The sequence below is a fragment of the Gracilinanus agilis genome, chromosome 6 (assembly GCF_016433145.1).
Source record: "Gracilinanus agilis isolate LMUSP501 chromosome 6, AgileGrace, whole genome shotgun sequence".
NCBI classification, from domain to species: Eukaryota; Metazoa; Chordata; class Mammalia; order Didelphimorphia; family Didelphidae; genus Gracilinanus; species Gracilinanus agilis.
The window spans coordinates 197963608-197984603 of record NC_058135.1 but is presented as its reverse complement, the minus strand read 5'-3'; the positions used below and the strand labels follow the sequence as shown (position 1 = coordinate 197984603).

Genomic DNA, 20996 nt, shown 5'->3' with positions numbered 1-20996 from the left:
CAGGTGGTAAAGAAATGAAAATTTTAGCTAGAATTATAGAATCTCAGTGGGAAACAAACCATGCCTGAACAAGAATCTTGTCTACAAACTACCCCAAAGTTGTTCACTGGCTCCAGCATTGTTTGGAGTCCTTCAATAATGGGGAACCTATGACTTTTTATAGTAACCCATTCTATCTTTAGACCATTCTTATTATCAAGGAAAATCTTCCTGACATCAAGTCTAAATTTGGCTTTTTGTAACTTCTAACCTGTGTTGCTCCTAGTTCTGATTTCTAAAGTCAATCAGAAGGAAGGTAATTCCATACTTGAAATGACAGCTCTAAAACACATAAAGAAAACTGTAATCTCTCCCCCAAATACTCTCCTACCCCTTCTAAGCACTCCTAGTTTCCAAAAATAGATACATAGAAAGCCTCATCTCTAGAATGATCCCAACCCTGGTCACAAAGAAATTTCAAAGACTAAAAAACATTATGTAAAAATAAGTTAATGGCTTAAAGACAGATTTATTCTCTAGTGTATCACTAGAGGAAGATAGGGATGTTTAAGACACATCATAAGCCAACTGAAGCAGCCATCATGGAATTAGCAATGATTTACACAAAACTTTTCTGCTGTTATTAACCAAAACAAACTGGACAGTCCATTGTTCACAGAATGACTAATGACTTGACATTACATACTTCTTTTTGACTTAAAATGGCATAATGGCCCAAATAAAGTATTTTAATAAATAAAATATACATTATATGTTAATACATTACACTTGGATATCTATCATCTGTCTATCAATCCATTTTCCCCCTACAAAAACTATTCTAATGTTCTCTAAGAGCAAGGGCAGAGAAAGATAACATAGGTTGGTCATGCAGAACTAGTGGTCATAGTCTGATAAAGGGAGAATGAAGAGTGAATGAATCCATGACAGATGACAGAATTCAAGATAATGAGTAACACATTTTTATATATATTTCTAAACTAGAGTATGTGAGCTTCCTCTTTAAAGCCTCCTCTCAATTAGTCTTATTTATGCACTCTGGTATCGGTAACATTGCCATTAGAGGAGAAGAACATCCCTAAGTGATGGTATATGGTAATAGACATTTGATTTTTGATCAGTTCATTTTCTTCCTTGATAGTAATATCAGCTATTTTATTCCTTTCCTTTAATACTCCCTCCTCTCATTCTTATTAAATTAGATAATTCCTTCTGGACATTCTTCAAATTATTTGTGGTGTTACTTGAACACATGGCACAACCATGATTTGATGATTTAATTGGCTGATCAAGAACAATATCAGAGCACTGTATTTTAAGAAAAAATGGACAGAAATGGACCTCTAAATAGGAAGGAGATTCTGTATCTGAAAGAAAAAAACACTCAACTCTGTTTCCTTAGAACTGTATGGATATAATTTTGGATTCTTGAAAAACACACAAGTTCTCATGGTACCTATTTAACTGAATAACATTTAAGAATGAACCTAATTACTATTTTCCCTTAAGAATTTTCCAGCCAAGTACAGGTTGCTCATTACCAGAAGGGTGATGACCAAGTGATTCATTTTTGGGCAGTGGGGCTCATGTCAAGTCATGAAAACATCTCCCGAGTCACAGAAGTGTCCTGTACCAAAGTATAGAAGAATTATGATCGGTGTTGGTTAGAAAAACAACAGGTCTTTTGATGTAGTAAAGACGAAAACTGGTGTCTAAAATAATCACCATTCATATTTACAGAACACTAAAAATACTTCTCTTACAATAACACTGTGAAGGGAAAAAGCACAAGTATCATCATACCTATTTCACAGATAAGGAAATTTAAGCTGTGAAATATTATGTGATTTCCCCATGGTTATATGGATAATAAATGGCAGAGAATAATTTTAAGTCCAGGTCTTCTGACTGTATATTTTAAATTCCTTCCATCGTGCCTATCATTCACTCTGAATTTATTACTTCCTAGATATTTTTCAACTGGTGCATTCCTTTCCTGACTCATGATTTAGGTAGGTGCAATATGGATAGATAATAAGTTGGATGCATCTATAGTTTATTTTGCTAAGTTCTCATAACCTGGATAATTTATTTTATATGGCTGAAGTGAAGAGTATTTTTCTCTTTAAAAGATGCCATTCTAGACCACAAATACAACTTTGAAATCTAGCCTTGCTCAACAATATACCCATCCAACTTTCTTTCTAATTATCCATCTTATCTCCTAAAGGGAAAAAAAACACCTTGTCCTTCATTACTCTTAACTATTATTTGCAAGAGTTTTAAGTATGCTCTGTTTAGGTATACTAAATTTTCCCTAGCAAGGAGAAAATATTTATCTCTGTAGTACAAAACCATCTGGTTTATGAATGCATTTCTCTACATTATCTTTGAAGATTTCAGAAATGGTTTTTCATAGTACTGAATTCTAGATCTAGCTTGGGAGAGTGACTAGACTCATGATTTCAGTGGAGTAGTCAATTCCTAGGTGAGGAAACTCTTACCCATGCAAGTCAAGTACCTTTTTTTTTTTTTTTTTTTTTGAAACATACAGGCCTTGAGACTTTCTTAAAGCACTGAGAGGCTAATAGATACAAGATAAATAAGGAAGAATAATTACAAGAAAAATATATTCTTAGTTAATTCCTATAGAACTTATCTGTATGAATGAGCACATTCAGATATGTTTGAGACACCCTGCCTTAAGGTATGTTACCCAATAGAAAGAGTGCAAAAACTAGAAATAGGAGACTGTTCAAATACTGACACTGAACCTTTCTAGATGTGAACTCTTGGACAAGTTTCTGAGCCTCATTTTCCTTATCTGAATAAAATCATAATAGTATTTGTTTCGATTTCAAAGGAGTATCTGTACTTAGGTCAGTGCTCTTTAGGTTTATAGATTTAGAGGTAGAAGGGTTATTAAAAATGATATCATCTTAGGATTATAGGTCCAACAGTTGATAGAATGAACTCCTGAGATCTAATTCAATTTCTTCTTTTAAGATATCTAGAAATCAAAAGGCAAGGAAGGTTACACATTTGCCCAAAGGTATATAGGTAATAAGTGGCAGATCCTTGCACTCCAAATCCAAGGCTCTTTCCACTATACCACAATCTTTCTGCTACCTATGTCAGAGAGTTTTTTTGCAGAAAGTGTTATAAACTTTAAGGATTTATAAAAATTAATTGTCTTCATTATCTTTGGAGAAAAGGTTTTATTAGTGAAGTTAGTATGGAAAATGTTTAAGTTGCTTGAAACCAGATACTAATTTAGATCTGGAAGCTACATGATTGCCAGATGGCACTGAGAGCCAAATTAAGTGATTTTTGTTTCCTTAGAGTTTTCCACAATTTTATTTATTCACAACTTTTCAGGAACACATCAAATAAGAAGAATGAATTCATCACAATGACATAATTTTCATGTGAAAATTTAGATTCATCACGGAAATAGATATCTAGTTCAAATTGGTGATTTGAAAATTACAACTTTGAATGACAATCAATTTGACCATAAAAGTCCAAGGTCCATGTTCATCACTAATCCTCATGATTAGAATGATTCAGATACTTACTTGATCATTCCACTAAAAAATAAAGCCTGCAGACTTGTTGAAAAAAAGAAACCAAACTATGATAAAAACATCAACAAAACAACCCAATATAAAATTCCTATTACTTCCTAAAATGCAATAAAAACCAAACCTCCATTTTACCATTAGTTTCACCATTCTGCTGGGCTTTTAAGTCAGTGGGGAAATCATGCAGTTTGAGGTTTTATTTAAAAATACCTCATTTTTGACATATGGAAATTTTGGGAGGATAATTTGAGTGGAGCAAGGGGGTGGTGTGATGGTGATAAGTGATTGAACAAGTTTTCCTGAAAAAATCACAAAAAAGCAGGAAAAAATGGAACACTGTATGACTGATTATCATAGAAGTAAGCAATAGACTACCATAGTGGATATAGTACTCTATTGAAAATATGTGGGCTCAAATTTCCACTCTGGAGCTTTATTGTGTAATCATGGGCAAATCATCCAATTTCTTTTGAGCCTTGGACAAATCAGTAAAGATTTATTTCAGACTGTAATCTTCTTTGCTTGAAAAAAGTCTCACTAGGAAGACAAAGAGATTATGACATATTATTGATCCCAAAATCCAAACCATATAGACAAATGAATATTTATCAGCATATTTATTAGTATTTTCAAGTAAATATCTTCAGTGCCTAGCATATGCCAATACTGCAAGGACCTGTGTATGTCCTCCATTAGCATAGATAGTAATTCCTCTATGACTTAATATCTGGTTATTGGAAGCCATTAGATCCCAAAATTTATCATCTTATAGGCTACCTAGTGAGAGACTTCTCTACCATTGACTAGTATGGTTTTTGGATAATAGACATATACTTAAATCACTGTACCAGGAATTCTCAGAAGGATATTGTCAGGATCAATTAAAATAAGGTACATAGATTATATTGTGAACTATGATGTACTATGCAAGTCATATTATGAAGTTGACTAAATGTTTTCCCATCATTATTTAATTAAAAATATATCTTTTTTCCTTTTTGTATTTATACCAGTTACTTCCCACTCCTTTTCTTTTGAATCCCTACATAGCATTAATTTCACTAGTATAGCTTTTGTAAAAAGAAATAATGATGACATATTATATAAAATTCTAAGGTTTAGAAGGTGTTTTAAAATGAAGCAGTGATGTGATCTAAGAGGAGTGCTATGTTGACATCAAGCCACAGATACTTCAAGTCATTTAAACCTCTGTCTCAGATACCTCATCTGTAAAATGTGGTTCTTTGTCACAGGATTGTCGCAAGGATTAAATGAAATAATATTTGCAAAGAACTTTGCAAACATTAAAGCATTCTATAAATACAAGCTGCTACTTACTATTGCTAAAACTTTGTGAGGTAGGTAGTAGTAAGACATTACAGTATAGAAGAAAGAATGCTTAAAAAGAAAAAAAAAGTGTTGGATATAGAATCTGATATTCTGGGTTCTTATGCTAGCTTTTTTATTTTTTACAGAATAGGAAACTTGATGCCCAGAGAATAAATCGAGTTGCCTAATGTCACATAGCTAGATAGTGCAGTGGCCAGTATTGGAATCCAGGCCTTCTAATTTTTGGCACAATAATCTTTCTACTATTGTATGTAGCTTTCATTGCTTCTAAGTATCCCAATCTGGGAAGCAGTTTGGAAAGAGACAGCTTGAACTTTAATCTTCCATCTAAGCAGGCAACTTAGTAATAACTTGTATTTTATGGACCCGTTGGAGTGGAAAATTGAGTCTACTTGAAGCGTTCCTTTCCTACGATCATGGCTAATATAACCCTGCAGAAACCACTACTGACTGGGCTGATTTTAATCCCAAGAGTAGTTTCTAAAACCACTGTAAACAGCAAATATATCAGTATCACAACTTTTGGGAACTTACATGAGTGCCCTTTTTTAATGTTCTATAAAAGTGATAATAGATGGCTTTCATTTTCCTTCCCTTCCCTTCTGTTGTGTGGATTTTCAATGCCCAGGATTACTCCATACTTTTTACCCCAAATCAACACCAAAGATAAAATGGTTAAAAATATCATTTTCTAAGCCAAAGGTTGACTTCATTTTGTCCACTATCATAGAAAAAAAGAGTACATTAACTGAGGTGATAGGGAGCCTTGATTTTAAATCTAATAAGCCTGACAAAGGGAACCAGCTGCCTGGAAATGGGAACATCTGGCTTCCTAATAGGGAAGTAAGAAGTGAAGAATAGCTTTAGAAAACAAAACATCTATTTGTACTTCATCCTGGAGGGTTTTAATAAAGACTGCTGTTGGCAAAGTGTAGTAGAAAGAATAGCCCACAGGGAGTCAGAAAACCAGGGTCTAGTATTATCTCTGCTACAAAATGGGTGTGTAACTTCAACCAGATTACTTTCCTTCACTGAGCCTTAAATTTTTTAATTGTTTAAATTGTTCCATAATTTTCAAAAGGAGAGGGATGAACTGGTTTCTAAGGTTTTGGAATTCTTTGATTCTAAATCTTTGTTGGATTGCCAGATCACCTTATGTTACTTGGTAGACTCTCTGTTTTCAAAGTCTGTGCCAAGATACTAAATAGTTGGTCCAAAACATTTGGCCCAAATGTGGTATGTGGGAAAGAGCCATGGAAATTTGAACTCAAAGGATTTAGGATTAAATTCCTGGTGGGTCACCTATCAGTTGTGTGACCTTGAGCCAAATGCTTAGCTGTCTGGTGACTCAGTTTTCTCATCTGTAAAATGATGGGATTAGGTTGGATTGCCCCAAAGGTCTGTTCCAGCCCTAACCATATGATCCTAAATGAGAAGAGTCTTAGAACACAAATCTCAGTTTTAATAAATATGATGAAATTGCAGTCCTGCATTCCCTGCCTCCTCAAGAAACTTTACTGTTAAAAATAGAATACATAGGGATAACTCGGAAGTGGAGATTTTCCTGACTACCTGCCCAGTTCAGTGTCCCCATTAACCCACTTTGGACCTTTTTCTTTCATTTTTTCTTATTCTCTTTTTTAAAAAAATCACCAAGGAGCCTACAGGAGTTCAATTAATTGTCGGAAGGTTCAAAGTGGTGCTATTCTCTAGTTCCAAGTAGCCACAGTTGGGTTTTAATTGGCAGCATTTGGGTAGTTCCATACTGAAAACAAATTTCTGAAAACAAATCCTCTAACAGCCAATGCAAAGTATTTCATTGCCAAGAGAAGCATCCACAACCTTTCACAGAAGATAAACACATTCAATATGGTGACTAGGAAAACACACACACAAATTGAAATTCTGTGTTATATTTAATACTAAAAATCTGAAGTCAATTTAGCAAGTTGTGATTCACAATTCTGTTGAACAATGAATGTGCTGATGGCAGCTTAGTGTTTATGAGTAGTCTGGTCTCATAATAACCTTGTCACATTTTGGTCGGCTGTGTCTGCTATAATCAAAAAGCAAGGAAAGAACATATCTTTAATTTCAAGAATCAATTACTGTGATGGAATTAGGGCACTGGGATATTACAGAGCAGGTGTTAGCACTTAAGAAATTAAAAGACAAATATATGCCTTGAATAGATATAATATGCATCTATACAAGTCAATGTCTAACAACCTCGTCTTCAAATAGTACTTTATTTCATAAAGGTGTAATGCAGATGTGAATTTGATTGCCTCCAGGATATCTCAGTGAAAAAATGGCAGGGAGATGTTTGAATTAAATCAATCTTAGAAGCAAAGAAAGTGCTTTCCCAGATAAACCTAGATATCATATCACCATGGACAAGGTAAGATTTTTTTTTTGGAAAATTCCATTTGATTAGGTATTATTTACAACTCAACCAAGAATTCCTGAGACCAATCCAACCAATGAGTCAGCCAGCTCTTCATGTGAAATACTACTAATTCAGAGTAATGAAATATAAAAAGGCTTTGCAACCAGATAAACTACCTTCAAATCCTCAATATTATCATTACTTTTGATATGACATTGGGTAAGACACTTGCTCTTGGGACTTATAAAATGAGGAGTTAGACTAGACTTTTCAATTGAAATATATGTGGATCCTTAGTCTGGAGATGAGAAGATTTAGCTTTCTTCAAGTATTTGAAAGGACATCATACAAAAGTGAAATTAGACTTGTTTTACTTGATCTCTGAAAGCAGAAATGGAAGCAAAGGAAGAAGATGCAAAAAAGACTGATTAGTCCCTTATACATGTGGAAGAGTGAGGGGGGTACTTCACTTCCTGATAACTGGGACTCTTTAGAAGTAGAGTGAACGTTTTTTGAAAGTAGAAGGCTGGGTGGCCTTTTAGTGGAGGGTCAATGACTATTCATCGGGGAGATTGCAAAGGGAAACTTTTGAATAGATTTGGTTTGAACTAGATGGGCTCTGAAGACCTTGAAAAACTCTCCTAACAAATTCAACAAAACTTATCTTATGAATATTTTTACTTTTGTGTGTTGCTGGCAGGCAGCATCCAAGTGGGAAGGGGGCTAATGCCCTAATTAGGAATACTGGCAAAGACTTTGACCTCAATGTTGACTCTCATTTTATAGTATCTAGTAATTTCATAAGATGAATTTTTGGGGGGAGAAGAGAGATGTGAGACTGTGATTTCATCAGTGTAGAAAGCACCTTGGAAAAATTCCTTTAAGAAAAGCAAACATAAAAGTGCTCCTTCCCAAGCTGAGAAGTATCATGAGGAGTATGAGAAATGTCAAGAGAACAAGGACAGTAATTGGTATTATAGGTTACTGTTACAAATACTATAGGCAAGTGGTAGAAAAAGGCTTTTAAAATTGAAATTAATCCCTTAATCTCTTGTTGATGAATAGGTTACTGTAATGACTACTTAAAGTAGTCATTTGAGCAGAAATAGCCATGGAGCTAGTGTGTGAGCCAAAGAGAAGCAAATCAACCTCTGACTGATTTCTCAGGCAATGCCAGCCTCAATTTCTAGTCCATCTTCCTACTTAGCTGAAGACAACATCAGTGTCAAGTGACAGGTATGCAATCTGAAGCTGAAAATTCTAGTAGGTTCTATCTAGCATTCATATTTAGCTAGTGGTCAGCTGCTTCTAGTACACAAAAGTGTTTAATTGACCTGACATCATATGCAATTCAAAGCCACCTGGGAAAATGAAAATAAATGGCTTGATACTTGCCTAGGCTTTCGTCATAAACCAAAGCCAACTTACTTGATTTCATTTGATATGGTTGAGTCTTTGTTCCCTTTTCATTGATGAGAACAACTTTTGAGTTAGAAAACCCCATCTGTGATTAAATTAAACAACAAAGATATATTTAGTGCAAAGGATGGACAAGGTACTAGTTGCCATTTCATAATGGGGATAGGTAGTGAATTTTTTGACACTGGGAAGAATCTCCCAAAAGTTGGATCATTGCCTAAAAGATGATGTTGAAAGAATCCCTTACAGGGGACAGGGGATTAGACAAAATTATGCCTAACAACTTTTCTAGCATGCAGATCCTATAATACTTTTGCATTGTTCAGCTATTATTTAAGACTGACCATAGGAATTATCATTGTTAATTTAGTCAGGATGAATAAGTAATACACATTTCAGGTTTCAGTTTATTCATTTATACAATAGAGAGATTAATGTCAATTGATCTCACATTGTTGTTAGGAGAAAAGAACAAAGGAATTATTTGGAAAGAGGAAACAGTGTGTTCATCAACTGAAATTTTTGCTTAGGTTTTTGGTTAATGGCAGAAACTACTTTTGTAGCTATTGATTGGCCTCTGTGGCTGATGACAGAGGACATTTCCTAAAATGCTTTGCCACCCACTAAAGTCGCTACCTGGGCACTTAAAGGAATCAACAACAATATGATGAACAAAAAGAGAATGTCATGTTATTTTATTCCAGTTTATTCCTGTTTTGCCTTTTTTGCTCTCTATGATTCATTGCTTATACAGCTCTGTGTTGCAGTGAGAACTGGGTAAAATTTAGAATCAAGAGATCTGGGTTCATTTCCCAGGAGGCATAGGTACAGTGCAAAGAAAAAGATGTGGACCTTGTAGATCAAGTCAAAATGGCAAATATCTTAGTTTCACAATATATAAAGTGGGGAGAATATTACTTCTACTTTCTTTCTTATAGAGTTGTTGTGTGTAAAAGTAGCCTATTGTTATTATCCATCACACCCTGGGTCACTTCAGTGAGGTAACCCATTTTCACCTGCCTTTCTAACCATCACATCATACTTCCTTTCCCTAGACTTTTTCCTCTCTAGCAAATAAAGTTTTGCTATATTCCTATTATATTCTAAGCACTGGGCAAGGAATATACATTTAAACATAAAAAGCCCTTTACATTATCTTGGAGGTAAATAAATTATATATAAGTATATATATTTTGAGTAGATATAAAGTAATTTTGGATGTGAGGAGAGTGAAGACTAACAACTAGGAGATGCTTGGAAGGAAACTTATAGATTCTAAAGGGTGGAAGGGAGGAGGCATTTCAGACCTACGCAAATGACCAGAGGCAGAGGATGGAATGTCATCAATAGAGAATAGCAAGTAAGGCAGGTGGGTTGGAATAAAGAATATGGGAAAAAGATAATGTGACATAAATCTGGAAAGGATAGAGGTTAGTGTCCTATTTTGGAAGGTTTTAAACACTGAAGAGAGAAATTTCTATTTTATCCTTGAAGTAATAGATTTCAATGAATAAAGCTTATGGAGGAAGGGAGCGATATGGTCAGACCTGAACTTGAACAGTATTATCTTTGCAGCTGCCTATAAAAAAGGAATTGCTCAAGGGAGATACTAGGTTGAGGGGAATTAATTAAGAAATAATTGTTATTATTCAGGTTGGAGGTGATGAAAGCCTGAACTAGTATGACAGCCATCTGAGCAGAAAGAAGTAGACAGATGTAAGAGATATTGTCAAGGGAGAAATGTAAGTCTTTACAGAGAGTGTGAAGGTGGTGTTGTTAGTATAGGGTGATTAATTGGATTTAAAACAGTGCCTGGAACCTAGTAGGTGCTTAATAAATATTTACTAAATTGAATTGAAAATTTGAGGATGGCTCTGAGGTTACAAAAGTTGATGATTAGAAAGATGGTGCTGCCTTCACAGAGAATGAAGAATAAGGAAAAGGAGTAGATTCTGAGGGGGGAGCAGTAATTAGGAGAAAAGGTATGTTCTAGGGGAGAGGGATGGTAAGAAAAGAATGAGTTTTGATTGGGACCTGTTGAGTTTGAGATACTTATTGGAAATCCTGGTAAAGTTGTCCAGCAGGCAGTTGATGATTTTGAGATTGCAGCAAGGGAATGAGATGTAAATTTGGGAGTCACTAATTGATCCCAAGGGAAATAAGGAGCGGAGAGAAACTGAAAACATAACAATACAGAGAGCAAGAAAAAAAAAACAAATGAAAAACATTTATTAATGCTTACTATTTGCCGATTCAATTCAATAAACATTTATTAAATACCTACTCTGCAAGCCACCGGATATACAATTAAGAAAGAGGAGGATCATTCCTATAGCCAAGGAGCTTACAATCTATCTGATGGGGCTCAGGGGAGACAACACACAAAAGCTCCAAGTATTGTGCTTAGTGCAGGGGATACAAATAAATAAGTATGGCCACCCATGTTCTCAATGACCTCACATTCTAATAAGGGTAGGAAAGGGAGGAGAATAGAAAAAGAGAGAGAAGAGGGTCAAAGATAGTCTTATGAGTCATGAAACTCATGGATGAACAGTATGGTAAAATAATAATTCTGAGTTTCTCTCCTAAGAGTTTGGGAAATGGGGTTTGCACCATATTCCAGACCTAACCAATCTCTTCTTCCTTTTCTGACAGTACCTCCCCCCTTCCTCATCAAGGAAGTCAAACTCAGACATTAGAAGTTCAGAAATAAGCTCATCACTAATGCTTCACCATAAATCTGCCAAAGGCAGGAAAATATGCACTTAAGAGTAGAAATGGTATCCAGGGTTTTCATTTTTATACTGATACTTTGACAGTGCCTTGTATGAAGCAAGTTGATATATTGATTTATTTTTCAAAAGCAGAAAATTGCATTGCATGCAAACCTAAATAAACAGACCAGACAGACAAAAACAAAACAAAACAAAACTTGCTTTGAATATCAGGAGATGCCGTTTTGGCAGCCGAGCAGGGCAAGAGCTTCAAAAGCCGCTCTTTAATGCTGCGCTTGGTACCGCTCTGAGAGTAGAGGAAACCTAGAAGATACATTTGCAGTTGTGTTAATACAGTCTTGGGAGTCCATTGGGTGCATGCTGGATGGTGTAGCAGAGGAATTAAGGCAAGCAGGGATCAAGAAGCATTCATTTGCTCAATAAAACTTAGTCATTTGGAACCAAAAGAATTCTCCCCTCCCTCTTTTAAGGCATACTTTCAAATCTGAAAGCTTTCTTTCCATATCTGCATTTAAAAATGGAATTTAATGTAATGAGCAGCAAATGTAGCCTATTGGATGGCTGAAGTTAACACTTTTGAAAATGAAAAATAAAGAGCTGTGTCAACTTTTTCAAAAGTACAAAGGGAGGAGAAATTCAATAAACTTTATTGAAAACTGTTTAACTGGATTGAAATTTCACCCTGAAAAACAGCTTTGATGTTCCTTTTGATGATTCCCCAACCTCTCATCACTCACCATATCTGATTACAAAGGAGATCTTTCTTCTGCATGAATCAACAATAACCTGCTAGTACCTTTGCCTTCACTGAAAGTCAGAAAAGAGTGTCCTTGAGATGCAGCCCGGTGCCTTTGATTACCATAATTTGATATGCAGATATGTGACAATCCTTCAAATTTTCCCCTACATATCGACATTAATGAATGTAGTTTATTCAAGTGGGGGTAATTTTAAAAAGAAGCAAGATAGATTGGGAAAGATGTTAACCTCAGACAGAGCAAGCTGCAAGGCACCTTGGAATACAGGTAACCATGGTTGGTTAAAGGAGTGAGTGTGATGGTGAGAATTCGAGACAAATGGTACCGTTAGTCATGGAAGTTATAAGTGTCAAACTCAGTACTAACTTATTTACTTTTACTTAGCAGTCCAAAATAAATATAAAACAAAAGCTGCCAATTTAAACCAAGATAATATGACCTTCACAAAGCAGTCCAGGTTAATGTCTCATGATGTTAGGTCCTTTGGTAAGTTTGCCATATCATTGTTGGCCCATGCCCATTCCCCAAGAAATACAAAAAGTCTAGCTAACAGGCTAGAAAAGAGGCTGGCAATAGTCCTTTGAAAATTCATTCCCTTTCACCTTTTTTGCACAATTCCTCCACTTTCTTGTACCCACCCCTTTGCTCATATTGTTCCTCATATTTGGAACACCTTATCTTTTCTTCCATATTAAAATCTTAGTCATCTTTAAGTATCCAGCTCAAACACTATCCGCTCCAAGAGATCTTTACTGATCCAAAACATTTAAATTTGGCACCATAAAGCAAAGGCCGGAGTGCACCACTCTTGTCATGTCTTTGACTTGTAGATCTTCTGAAGTGGTAACCTGGAACAAAATCTAAGAACTAATGTAAAGAATTATATATTCTTTTAAAAAAAGATGATTCTATTTAACAAGAGGGAGAGCAGTACTGTATTGACTTTGCTATATATTATTGTCATTTTTTGACAGTTGTGTAAGCATCCTCATGGGATCCAGTGGCAAAATCTAGAACTAGTCTGAGGAAATTAGGATATGATATGTTAGACTAGAATTCTGTTTCCAAGAGGAAACTCAAAAAGTTAGATTGATATTGTTCCCATTACTAGACAGATGCTTTTCACAGGATTTTTTTCTGAGTCAAGTTATGCCCTGGAGTATAGGTGAGTAGCTTGCTTTAAAGATAGCTTTACTTTATTCCTTCACTTTTTTCTTAGTGTCTCATCCTACTGCTGGGCAATGTGTTTCCAACAAATGATTACAGCTTCACATTTCACATATCTGTATTTTTTATTTTTTGGGGGGAAAATCCACACTGTCATGAGAGACTCACCATTTTTTAGCTTTAATTTGGGGCTCCTTAGCTTAATGTGTAAATTTTTCAGGAGAAGTGTGGGAGAGGATTATTCATGTTTGACACAAACTCTCTGCCAGCAATGATAGGTCTTTGGGCCAGGACTTCATTTTTGATACATTGATGGATCTATTTTCATCAGAATAAGTGGTCTCTCCATTAATGCAAATGGTGGCCACACAATGCATTCTTATCTCATGGGGAGAGAGTGGGATTCTTATTCTGGTCATTAAACTTATCCTCTAGAGATTAATAAACTATTATTCTTTGGAGATTTTCTTACAATTCTTTTAATATTTTTAGGGTACTAGTACGGTGGGTTTTAGGCTTCATAACTTCTATCTCTTAGGCTTAATGTTTGACTGACCTACCTCATTTTTTGAATTTGCACATGATGTATGATGAGTCTTGGACCTCACATGGCAATAACTATATAAATATAGATGAAACATAGAAAAGTGACTTTTTTCCATAACAAGTCATTGCTTAAAAACAACAAGGGAAAACTCATTGTCCCGAGAAAACAAATTTCATTTTTGGACAGCTCTAATTGTTAGGAAACTTACCCTTATATCAAGCTGAAATTCTCCTCTCTATATCTTCTGCTCAGTGTTCCTAGTTATGACTTTTGTGGCCAAGCAGAACAAGTCTAATCCTTCTTCTAGTTATAGCTAAATATTAAAGATAGTTATCATGTCCTGCAATAAAACTTTTTTTCTAGGCTAAAAGTCACCATTTTTAAATGAATTTTTAGATGAAACATCAATATGGTATAGTTGAAAAAGTCTTGGACTTGCTCTTCCTTGGGTGAGATGCTCCATCTCCTGACTGCCTTTTCACTGGTTGTTCCTCATGTTTGGTTTTCTCCTCCTCCTTGTCTCCAACTCTTGGCATCATTCAAGTCTCAGATAAAATCTCATCTTCTTTAAAAAGTTTTTTTCCTGATATCTACAATACTAATGTTCTCTAAGATTTTTTTTCAATTTATTCTCTAAATACTTAGTTATTCCTCCCCCATCCCCATTAGTCCAGGAGCGCCTTGAGAACAGGGAGTATATGTTTCTACCTTTTTTTTTTTTTGTATCTCTAGCACTTAGTACAATGCCTACAACACAATAATGATTTAATAAATGCTTGATGACTTGATTTTAGTAGGGCATGTTGCTGAGAGTTTACTATAGGAAGAGTAAGTACACTGGTCAATATAGTTTCCACATATAAATTGGCTATGGAAACTATAAAGCCAAGAAGAGAGCCACTAATCTAAGCAAATAAAATAAGCCAAACTAATTGGTTTAGATTTCTCTTAACTTTAAAGGTTTTCTGCCATTCAGAAGGTAATTTAAGTTCTACTCTAACAGCATCTACAAAATTAAGAAATAGGAAAAGGAAATACAAATTAAACACATCACCCAATTAAAAAGGACTTAACAAGAACCTATTATGTGCGCTATGCACTGTTTTAGGTGCTAGGAATACAAAGACAAAAATTAAATGATCCCTTAACAAGTTGCTATCCTACCAGGGGACAAAGCAAGAACCTGAAGAAGTAGAGGCAGAAGATATACGCCATTTAATGATCCAGGACTGGGTAAAAAAACCAAAACATTAATTTTGATTAAAGAAAACAGATTCTATCTTAAAGACCTTAGTAATACTGAATAGAAGCTGGCTTATCATTGATCTTGGTAGCTCCTCTTTTCTACCTTTCAGATTTAAATAGTGGTTTAAGCAAGTAGTCATTTTTCATCAGCTGCTTTCTTTCATGGATACAACAAATGCTATTCCATTTAAATGCCAGGCTTCAGTGGTAAAAGATGAGCCATGAATTATTGATTCAACAAGTACTGATGAGGATTAGATGAGGGGTAAGTCACTTTCTCCCCAACTCTTCCCAGGAAAATATTTATATAAGTGAACATTATGGCCTTTATCTTCATTCTAGTTCTGATTTAGTTAGTAACAGCCTAACAGAAGAAAAGAAAAACAATTCCTATGGTTTGGCTTGAGAAGAAAGTTCCCTGCTTCATAATTTATGGGCCCTGCACTGTTTCCCTCCTGTGCTTTTGAATTATGGACCCTGTTTTTCTTCTTAGAAACCAAGTCTACAGACAACTTGTGAATGAAAATGCCTAATAACATTTTCTCAGACACAATGTCTCCAGTGGATCAATAAATATGACAAAAATCACCAGTGTTTCAGAGACCCTTTGAGTCTCTCTCTTGACCCTCTTTTGAACCAAAGACAAGATTATTCATCAAAAGCAGCTTTGAATAGCATTCTTTAAGTTGCAAATATGAACTGATTAGACAGCTAAGTAACTCATGTATCCATAGGATAATGATCTGCTTGGCATCCATTTTAAACTTTTGAATCAGATAATGATTTTCAAACTTATTCTCTAAAGGTAAACGCCAAATAACTTTTAGGTTTTTAGTTTTTTTCATTTGTAACCAGGTCTCCTCAATTAACCAAATTAATTTAAAGTACATCCTGAGGTACCAGTAAATGTTTAATAACTGACTCTCTAAAACAAAATAAATGCATTTTACACATTTAAGTTTAATCTGAATGGTTAACATTTCACCATCACTTTCTAAGTCTAGAAATCACAACAAAATCACTCCTTGTTTTTTACTATATTTCAATTTCTAAGGTATAAATGCTCACACTCAATATTTAAGAATCATCTACAACACATCCCTAGGTACATCCAACTTCTGTTGGGTGATACGAGTTCTAAGATCCAGTCTGGCTCTGAAAATTATGACCTTATTCATTATTACATGAATGAAAGGAACCAAAGGAAAACAAGGGACTGGAAATCCAGAATTGTTGATTCCAAAATGAATCATATCTTTCCCAGCAGATATGCCTTTCCAAATGTGTTTAGATTTGTCAAATATTAAAACACATTTGCTTTCCCCAGGATTTCAGTTATATTCCCTGAGGAAGTTGACTCTAGGTGCTTGCTGGGTTTTAAATTAAAATCAAATCACCTGAATAAACCTCTAAGTGGATCATCTACATGTATAAAAATGAAAGCTTCTATGTGGATAAATGATTTTTTATGGTGCCATTCAGATATGACTATTTCTATTAAATTAATTTTACTCTTACCCTGTTCTATCCTTTTTCTCTCTGTATCCTTACTTCCCCCACTTCTTTGGGGTAAGGTTTATATTCAATTCTTAATAATTTCATAGCATGTGTATTTTTTGAGTCATTCATGTAAAAAGGTTACTGGAAGTTTGTTTCTTCCCAGTATCCTTTTCGATCCAAATGAATCCTCTCACCTCACTCCATCATTTAGTGAATTGTCAGTTAATTAAGATGAACTATATTTAGAATCATAGAATTTCATAATGAGACATATTTAGAAAACATCTAGTTCATCTCCACCCCCAATCCCCTTATTTTAAAGATGCAGAAACTAAATCTCAAGAAGATTAAGTGATTTTTTTAAGGTCACACAGGTAGTCAATGGTCATGGTAAAACCAGCCGAGATCTCTTTCACTAAAAGTCATCTAGGGTTGTGCTGGAGCCAGCTCTCTAGAGAGCTGATTATTAAATGTGCAGGAAGAGTATTTACACATTGTAAATTGGCAAACACTTTAAAGCAGGACTTGTCTCATCTCATTCTTATGTTGATTACCTAGATTTACAAAAGGGATGGAGAGCAGGTTAATAATGCAGATTAAAGCCAAAACAAGTATTTCACACATTTGTTTTCCTCTTTGGAGAGTCAATTGCTAAATATTTACCAACACATGACTGGATTCCCCAATGAAATATAAATGATTTTCATTTTCTCTACAGTGCATCATTATTGCTCTTCATCCATATAGATTCATCACTGCTAGTAGGATTCTGAGAACAATGGTAGGAGATTTTAATATTTTACAAGTTTTCAATCTTCTTTGAAATATACCATTAAAAGAGTTAAGATTTGAGAAAATTCTGGATTTGAGCATCATCAAGCTCATGTTTGGATCTTGTCTCTTAGACTTACTATTATGTCTACTTTTTCTTTTCTTTCTTGTTACCAACACAACTCATCTATTAAACTTTTACACTGCAATCTGCATATATTAGTTTGCATGTTGTTAACCTCATTACAATGTGAGTTTATAAAGAGCAGGGGCTGATTTTTGCCTATCTTTGCATCACGAGCACCTAGCACCAGGCCTGGCCCATAGTAGGTACATAACTAATCCTTGTTGGTTTAAATTGCTAGTTTTTAATTACCCTAATTCTTCTGTAGAAATCATTGGCCAACATCCCAGAAATCATCCCAGGCCAACAACTACTGACCAAATATTGTTTGAAGAAAGATGGCATATTTCTGTTGCCCTTTCCCAATACTCTATAGTATTTTAAAATGTTTTAAATCCAGCAGCTTTTATAAGATGGACCATGGATTACTGAATACAATTGAAGAAATGCTATGTAAACGTTGCATTTTTTTATTCAAGAAAACAAGCATTGGGAACACATCTGAGAATTATTTTTGATATATGCAGAAGCAATGAATTTATCCATATTGCTAACTGAGAAAAATACATATCAGTAGAAGAAACTGTCCAGGTACAACCTATATTGTATTTCCTGCCACTATAGGGAAGGGTAGGAGTAAAAGGGAGGGAGAGAACATGGATTGAAAAATGTCAGAAAATGATTATTAGAAATAGTATAAACATGTAACCTGGGAAAAATTTTTAAATGAACAAAGAAACTATCATGAAGCCTACATAAGCTTACCCTGAGTAATTGACCAACTAGCATTTAGTAGGTCCTTGGTTTTTGAAGAGGATGGAGGATGATATTACAGAACACTAAGTGCTGGTATTCAAAGAAAAGCAAAAGCACAATCTCTTCCCTCAAGAGGCTCAAAATCTAAAGGAATAGGATGAGAGACACAATCACCTAGGCACAAAGAAGATGTAGATGGGCTAAACTAGGAGGCAGGATAAATTCTTCAGAATTTTTATTACTTTGCATATATTTTTTATTTACTTTTCTATGTACTTGTATCTCCCAAGGTAACCATGGGCAGGGATCATTTTTGTTTAAGTGTCTTCAGTGTCTAAGACAATGCCACTGAAACAGCAGACGTGATAAAAAATTCATTGATTTGTATTGAAGAATGAAGAGATGAATCCGTTTTCATACAATCAATTAATACCATTAGGCAGAATATTGCTGTCCTCCCTTCTTTCTCAGTATCCGTTTATACCTAAATTATGCCAGTAGTATTTGCCTAGGGAAAAACAGTTAAACTACCACAAAAGGATCTGACCCGAGTTGTCATCTTTGTTTAATTATGGAGTAAATTCAGAAACAAATATGATCAAAATTTAAAATTTCTTTTCTGTTTTCTTTCTTTCAGGCGAAGAAAAATTGACATTTTACTTTGGTGTTTCCTATAATCAAATTACATAACTTCAAATTTTCCTTTGGGAACATTAAATACCTTGATTAAAGGCAGGAACCTGACTAAACTGCATTTTAATTAATTTCCTGGTAACAGGAACCTAACAAAGTTATTTATTCAATTATTTTTAATTTGAGGGCATAACATTAAAAATACAGTTTTCTCATCAAAATACAATCCTTCTCTTTGAAAATAATTAATCATTTTGCTTTTTACCCAGATTTACTGGAAGTTGATTATTATGACCTGGACAAACGGTGCTATGCTGGTCATCTTTTAATTTGCAAAATTTGCTATGTCAAGTTACTGTTATTAACATTTTACAAGACTCAATTACATGATTCCCTCATGATATTTAACGTTTCACCATTAGAAGGCACTAATATCAGATATTAATATTATTATTAGTTAAAACAAGTGGAAACCAGGAAGAGCTGTATTCAAAGCTTTGTTCTGCCATATGCTACACGTGTGACAAGCAGCTGGGTGGCACAGTGGATAGAGTTCTGGGCCTGATGTTAATTCTCTTGCATAACTTAATTCCACTCATCTAAGTAGAATATAGAGTGAGGAGTGCTAGAGGTAGATAGTAGGAATGACTTGTGGTTATAATTTCACAAAACATAAGAGGAAATAGGATGGAGTGGAGGGAAGTGATTTCAAAGAGGTGATCAGTATGGAGTTGAACTGGAAAACCATGAATCGAAAATGGGAAGGTAGGAGAGTGAGATTCAAACACAAATGATACTCTGGAAAAATACTGGAGGGGTAGAAAGATGAGATGTCAAACAGAGGATAAAGAAAAGAGTTAGAAGAGATAAGGAATATGAGAGATTGACCAATAGGAGGTTATGATCAGATGGAAGAATGTAAGAGTTAAAAAATCACGTAAATAAAACACCAAGAGATGTTCATCGAGATGGTGACATCTTTGGGACATCCCTTTGTGTGACTGAGGTGCTGTGGAGTAGATCGTGGTATTTGAGGAGACTGAAGCAGATCTAGTAGTCAACTGTGCTTTTATCACCCAATTTCACCTGCTAAATTCCTTGTTTGTTTTTTTAACCATGAACAAGCATTTATTAAGCACTTGCTACATGCCATGTACCATTGTAGGTACTTGGGATAGGGACAAAATTGAAACTATCCCTCTTCACAAGAGGTTACATTTTATCAGGAGAAACAAGTGAATAAAAACAAACAAACAAACAAAAAAACAACCTAATGGGGCTGGGGAGGTGTAGTTGGGGGGAAAGCATCAGGAAAGGACTCATGTATGGGTTGAATCTGTGAACCAAGTTTAAAAAAAATTCACTCTTTTTCTCCAGTTACATGTAAAAACAATTCATATTTGTTTTCTACAATTCTGAATTCCAAATTTTCTCCCTGAGCTGGCAAGCAAGTTCATATAGGCTATACATGTGACATCAGGTAAAAGATTTCTATATTAATCATGTTGTAGAAGAAGTCACATACTAAAAAATGCACAAAGAAAACAAAGTGAGAAACAATATGTTTTGGGGGTCACTTTCTAAATTCTGAGGAGCTTATGACTAGAAGGTAGGCCAGCAGATGATTAATTTTTATGTCTAGAATAATTAACTAATTATATCTACTATGATAGAGAGGGATTGTGGTTTTAATCTGTAGAAAGAGCATCCATTCTTCAGTCAAATTACAGATCTTAGAGGTTGTGAAGCTGACATAATAGCTGATATATTCACCTTAAAATTTTTCCCTGGTAGATAATATACACTGTTAGCCAGCTTCAAACTTCAATAGAGTTAAATATTCCCTAGAAAATTTTTATTGCAAATATAGTTATCATTAGATTTTTGAAAAAATCCCAACATAAAGAAGAATCTGAAATTTTTTGGACAAGTGTGAATCTCCTGAGAATATTGCCTAGCTAAAGAAAGATATTTAATATTTTTCACGTTTCTTCTCTATAATTCCCAATAGCAAGGAA

General features: G+C 34.8%; 1 protein-coding gene across 3 annotated transcripts in view; it reads right to left on the bottom strand.

Moving 5' to 3' along the window:
- KCNIP4 (potassium voltage-gated channel interacting protein 4) overlaps positions 1 to 20996 on the bottom strand; it is a 493493-nt gene that overhangs the window by 120820 nt on the left and 351677 nt on the right. The window contains exon 1 of one of the 3 annotated variants that reach the window (XM_044682315.1): positions 11679 to 11775. The exons of the other annotated variants lie outside the window; for them this stretch is intronic. The gene's annotated coding sequence lies outside the window, so the exon portion shown is untranslated. Of the gene's footprint in view, positions 1 to 11678; positions 11776 to 20996 lie in introns of those variants that run through there. 3 annotated transcript variants of the gene reach the window in all.